The 6,170-nt window shown below is 37.4% G+C and overlaps 1 long non-coding RNA gene across 1 annotated transcript in view; it reads left to right on the top strand.

Annotated features, from left to right (window-relative positions):
- Positions 1-4,671, top strand: part of LOC117284431 — a 7,738-nt gene extending 3,067 nt beyond the window's left edge. The window contains exons 2-3 of the long non-coding RNA XR_004515512.1: positions 3,365-3,484; positions 3,840-4,671. This is a non-coding gene — a long non-coding RNA (uncharacterized LOC117284431). The remainder of the gene's footprint in view (positions 1-3,364; positions 3,485-3,839) is intronic.
- The last annotated feature ends 1,499 nt before the right edge of the window (positions 4,672-6,170 follow it).

Raw genomic sequence — 6,170 nt, 5'->3', positions numbered from 1 at the left:
TAAAAAAAAAAAAAAAAAAAAAAAAAAAAAAAAAAAAGTTATGCAAAGCAAAGATACTGTGATTCATATCATGCAAAAGAATGAAAGATAATTACCCAGAGGATAGAGATGATCAAATTAGTATGTAATGACTTTAAAACAGCTACTGTTGGTATTTTAAGGTTATACAGGAAAGTATGAATACAGTGAGGAAATTTGGATAGGGGAATTATAGCTATAAAAAGAATAAAATGGAAAGTCTTCCATTGAAGAGTATAATAACTAAAATAAAAATTAATTGGGTTAATTTGTTGACAGATTATATATCACAGTAGAAGAGATCCATGAATATTAAAAAATCACATAAAAACTATTCCAAATGAAGCACAGAGAAGAAAAGTCTTAAAGTAAATTACAAAAGGATAGCCCTACAAACCTACCACAGGGGCTGAAATTAAAACATTTACCAAGAAGAACTGATGATGATCTGGTACACTGAAAACACTACTGGCATGAATGCCACATGAAATGTCACACCCACACTGGAAAAGTGTTTAGCAATTTCTAACAAAATTAAATGTATGTTCAACAAATGACCCAGCAATTTAACATATGTTTAACACATGACCCAACATATTCCATGAAGAAATGAGGGCAGGTGTCTACAAACAAAACAAAAAATGACAACAACACAAACACTATGTAAGTATGCCCATAATATTTTATTCATAATAGCTCACAGTGCCAAGCCATCCAGCTGTCTAACTGGGGAATAATACATTGCATATCTTTTCAAGGGAATGAATGAAAAAGAACTGATATGCAACAGCATGGATAAATTCTGGTGACATTACACTTAGAGAGAGGAAACAGACAAGGCTGTATATTCTGTAAAGTTCATAAAGCAGTAAAACTAGTTTGTGGAGGAAGTAGGAGTGGTTTCCTCTGTTGTGGGCATTGCTAAATATATATGGTGCAAAGATTTCACAAGCTCAGGGTTTTAAAAAGATTCCTGTGAGTGTGTAGAGCATATTTACATAAGATTTTTATTTAAAGATCAATATTATATCTAATGAGAAAGAATAATCATCATCATTGAGAATCCAAAAAATTTGACAAAAATTTTCTAGATTTTTATTTTGCCTTTTCACAAAGCCATGTGCTTCATATCTTAATTGAGCTGCAAATATTTTGTGATGAATCTTAATTCTAGAGGACTCAGGCAGATTCTCCCACTGGGATCTTTCTTTAAGGTCCTAAACTTGGTGTCTAATTGGTTAAACCAGGTGAAAGCCATCAGAAGACAGACAAACCAATCTTAGTTGTCTTTGGGGACATTTTAAACTTTAAACAGCACATTATAAATCCCATTTCCCTTATTTTAGACAAACTACAAAGTTAGATTTCCAGTTTTCCTCAGAATCAGCTATGTCATTTCTCCGTGTGTACGGACGGCTTCAGCAAAAGCTTGTTGGATTATTAATGAGTTCATTTCCTCAAAGTTATAATTTTATTACACTTCTAATTGATTTACGCCTACATAAAGTTATGAAAATTTCTCTTTGGAACTCTTATAAACCTTAAAAATACTCATTTCCCTTAATAGAAGATGATTGATTTCACATCACAAATCTTGAGTCATTTCTCTATTGGCTTTCTCTATAGAAAAGAGTGAATTTTTAATCTTCTTACACATATTCCACTTCACACAACATGATTGTCTTAGTGTCTTTGAATGCATCATTTTAATTTAATAAGTTCTTTTAAAAGCCTTAGATTATTAAAGATGTAAAAAGTGAATGGCCAACATGCCAGAGGCAAAATGTCTTCACTTAGAAGCATGAAATTAATTGAGACTGCTTTTTGCCTGAAGATGGTACTACTAATAGGAACGCGCCACAGGGCATGGGTTTGACAGTAACTGTAAGTTCAGACTTGTCGTTATGAATATATAAAGCTGACAACTGCTTGGCTGTATGAGGGTTCAGCTAGGCAAGCTGGGTCCAGGATGGCGTGTAATGTACTGCAATTGCACTGCGATAGTCAGTAATGACCAAATAGACCCACACCAAGGTAGAGGCTGTGGAGCAGCCAGCAAAGGTGACTAAGGAAGGATGACCCATAAGGACAGTAAAAAGTGCTATGAGACAGCAAAATCCAGGAGAGCTGATAAAGCCACTGGAGGAGGAGAGTGGCAAACATTACTTCCGGATAGTGTAAAATGGGCCACTGGCTTTAGTTACACGAAGATCGTTAATGTACACGTCAGCTTTTAAAGATTTTCTTTTACATTTTGGAACTGGGTGGAAGAAAGCCTGATTGGAAAGAGTTCAAGGCAAGTGGGAAAACGATGGTAATAACCGACACCTAAAGTCCCATCTTGCCAGAGAGTTCCCCCTGCTCCGGTACCGGGGATTGAACTCGGGTTGCAAGAGAGTTTTGATTTAAATGGGGGAAAGAATGAAGTGATATAGCAAGAACCCGAAAGGGATGATTTTTTCCCCTTAAATTCTTTTATAGGTACAGTTTAGGTATATAATACATTCACATTCATCATTGGGAATGTGTACCTTTACATGATGCATCTTAGTTCTTATTGATTTGTTTTGATCATTAAGAGGGTAGATATTTCAGAACAGATGCACGCTAGTGAGAAGAATCTGTAAAAGAAAACCGATACAGAAGAAAGGAGACACTTTAGAATGCTGTTTGAAGGTAGCTAAATGGAAATGGACTTTAGCACAGAGATGAAGGGAATGATTTTGAAGGTACATAAGAGCTCTTGTATCAAGAATAAAAATGAAAGCTGTGTATGTGATTGCAATGCTGGGTATTGGCGTATAGGGTAATACGAGCTCGTGGAAGAAATTCTCTAATTCTTTACATTTTCATGGTGATATAGTGAAGCAAGGTCACTGGCTGAGGGTGAAGATGGACAGAAGCTTCGGGAGTTTGCGGAGGGAGGAAACCCTGTGAAATAGGCATCTAGAAGAATGGTAGAGTAAATCACGGCAGAAATGCTGCAAAATTTCTTGGCAGGAGGAAAGTGCTTCTTGATATTTTAAAATTAGAGAGCAAAATTGGCCAAGGGTTTTTCAGCTCCACATTTGGCTGTCTGAGAACGTGGGTGGAGTTGCAGAGTAGAGTGGGGTGACAGAAATTTGGCCCTGCAGGGTGGGGACAAGAATGTAATAGGGATGAAATTCAGCATAAAGATGGTGGCATCAGGAGATTATAGGTCCAAGATAAACAATTTTTGGAGTTAGGGATAGTCAGAAAAAATAGAAAATATTGGTCAAGGAGCACCATGTTTATAATTCTGGACTGTGAAGGGGGCACAGTTTTGTTGTTCTTTTAGCTTATCTTTTTTGTTTGTTTTGCTAAGGTATGTTGTGGAACTGAAGGCTGAGGCACGCTGAGGCTCAAGATCATTAAAGAAGTTTAAGGGACAAAGAAGTAAGAGCATTGGAAGATGGCACACCTGGTGTTGCAGTCATCAAACATTGTAAGAATGAGTTAGGAGCTGCCTGAGGGTCTGTAGATGACTGTTGAAAGGAGGGGAGGGGTTGGTGTTGTTTTATAATTTAAATGTTACAGGGAGCGTTTATCGAAGGAAGAGAGTGAGTGTTTTGAAGGAGCGGCAAAGAAAGTAGGACACTGATCTTACCTTGGCAGTGAGCGATATAGAGATAAAACCACCCATTTTAAAAGTGCTTTAGAAGAAGCTGTTCCTTGGGGAAGAGTTGGCCTTGAAATAGAGCAAGGAGATGGTTGTAGCCTGAATAATGGTCCCCAAAGGTATTGGTTCCATATCCCCAGAACCTCTAAATGTTGCCTTATTTTTTAAAATGTCTTTGCAGTTGTGATTAAGTGAAGGATCTTGAGATGGAGAGATTCTCCTAGATCATCTGAGTGTATCCTAAATGTAAATATACCTGTCTACATGGAGAGAGGCAGAGGAATTTGACAGACGAAGAGGAGAAAGCTGTGTGGGGATGGATCAGAGGAACACAAGCCAAGGAATGCCAGAGTCACCAGAGGCCACAGAAGCAAGGGATGGATTCTTCCCTCTTTAAGGAGCACAGCCATCCAACACCTTGATTGATTTGGATCTTGTAGCTTGGGAGTTGTGAGACAATACGTTTCTATAGCTTTGGATCACTAAGTTTGTCACAAAATGTAAGTGCAGCCACAGAGAATTAATAAAAGGTGAAGGAAGGATTCAAAGAAGTGAACAAGAGGCAGAACAGACTTTGTTTATGATAGATCTTAAATTCCAGGGACCACAGGGAGGAGGGAGGAGATAGAGTTGTAGAGAAACTAGGAAGCTATGTACAGCAAAGACATGGAGGGTAAATCTGAAGCCTTTGGGCTATTTGTAGTTATCGGCCAAATAGAAATAACAGGATTCTTAACCAGGGCATGCAATGGAATTAGTCCTGATGACCTAAGAGGCAGATTTTGAAGGTGGGTTGAAGGGGGAAGAGGATATGTTTCTATGGGCAGGGTATTTATGTTCCTCCAAAATTCACATTTTGCAATCCTACTCCTTAAGGTGAGGCTTCTGGTAATTGATTATGTCAAGTCTCTATTGAGCCAGAAAATTAATAGTCAGTATGTCCCCTGAGATACCACATCTGGTACCTTGATCTTGGATTTCTGGCCTCTAGAACTATGAAAAACAGATGTTTGTTGTTTATAAGCCACCTACTTTATGGTATTTTGTTAAAGGAAAGACACGGATCTTACTAGCATATAGCCTCTTCTTTTCTACAGATTAAGGTATGGAGAACATAGAAGGAAGACCTAACTGAGAAAAAATATATATTACATATATATATATATATATATATTTAAGCTGTGAATGTATGAATATATGTACATATATTTACTATGCATTACATCTTTATATGAGTTTAGATGTACATTTTTCTTTATGTTCAAGCACAGCTATATATAAATATATGTGCATATTATTTTTAAAGCATGGAGCAAACTAGAAGGACAAACATTTGGATAGGATAGGAGAAATTATGAAGACGAAGATGGAAAGAAAAATTCTAGCATGAGAAAATAAAGCAAAAAATGATAATATATGCAAAGATTACGTACATTTAGCCTTTTATGTGAAACTGAACAGGTCTGTATATATGTAAGAAATTTTAAGTTTAAATTTATAAGATACACTTTGTATTGCAATAGAAACACCAAAGGAACAAAGGATTTGTTAAATGTTCAATCCCAAAACAATGCCACGATAACAATCTGATCTGTTTTCTCTGCTTTTGGTCCTTCTTGGTTGCAGTTCGTAGGATTTATGTTTCTAACTGATCCAGTACTGCAGGCACTTCAATGTAGCACAGCTCTGGCTCTCCCTCTTCAGATCATGCCCTGAATCTTCCTTTTTGTCCCTGGAAGAGGGAGGCTGCCAGTACTCAATGGCATCTGTGTGTCTTAAGGACTTGCTTGGGATGACCTTGAGGTGATTTTGTTTTTAGAGCTTTGTCCATTATTTGTATGTGATTAAAATGTGGCTGAAAATATCTTCTAAGCCTTTTAATATGAATAGTATCTACTTAAAAATGGCCAGGTAGCCGGGCTTGGTGGTGCACACCTGTGATTCCAGCATTCAGGAGGCTGAGGCAGGAGGATCACTGCGAGTTTGAGACCAGCCTGGACTACATAGTGAGTTCTAGATCAGTCTCAGCTACATAGTGAGACCCTGTCTCAAAAAACAAACAAACAAACAAAACAAAACAACAACAGCAACAAAACATCAACCAAACAAACAAAAAATGGCTGGCTATTCACTTTTTCCTTTTATTAATACTGCCACCAAACTGGTTTCTGATTTCAAATCTAAAGGCTTTCCATGGGTAGCTCTACTCTTAAACTGGGAGGTTAGAGGCATTTTAATTTTTCCCAACACCACTATCTCACTTATGTCATAATTCAGTACAAGACTTGAGAACATGCATTTGTCTTCTGGGTCATCTTCACTTGGTGGAAATAAAAAGCATGGAGGTTTGCTAGAAGTTTCTAAGTAGAACTTTCGCTCATACTGCGTGGACTAATTCATCACTTGTATAAGCAGTCAGAGATTCTGACGCTAGATCCCCTGTTCAGATCCCAGCTTTACTACTAACTTTATGTCCTTGGCAAGTTTCTTATCCTGTGGCCAGAGCTTTCAT

The sequence above is a fragment of the Fukomys damarensis genome, unplaced genomic scaffold (genome assembly GCF_012274545.1).
Source record: "Fukomys damarensis isolate Sample0158 unplaced genomic scaffold, DMR_v1.0_HiC HiC_scaffold_5, whole genome shotgun sequence".
In the NCBI taxonomy this organism is placed as follows: Eukaryota; Metazoa; Chordata; class Mammalia; order Rodentia; family Bathyergidae; genus Fukomys; species Fukomys damarensis.
This window is presented reverse-complemented; position numbering and strand designations above follow the sequence as displayed.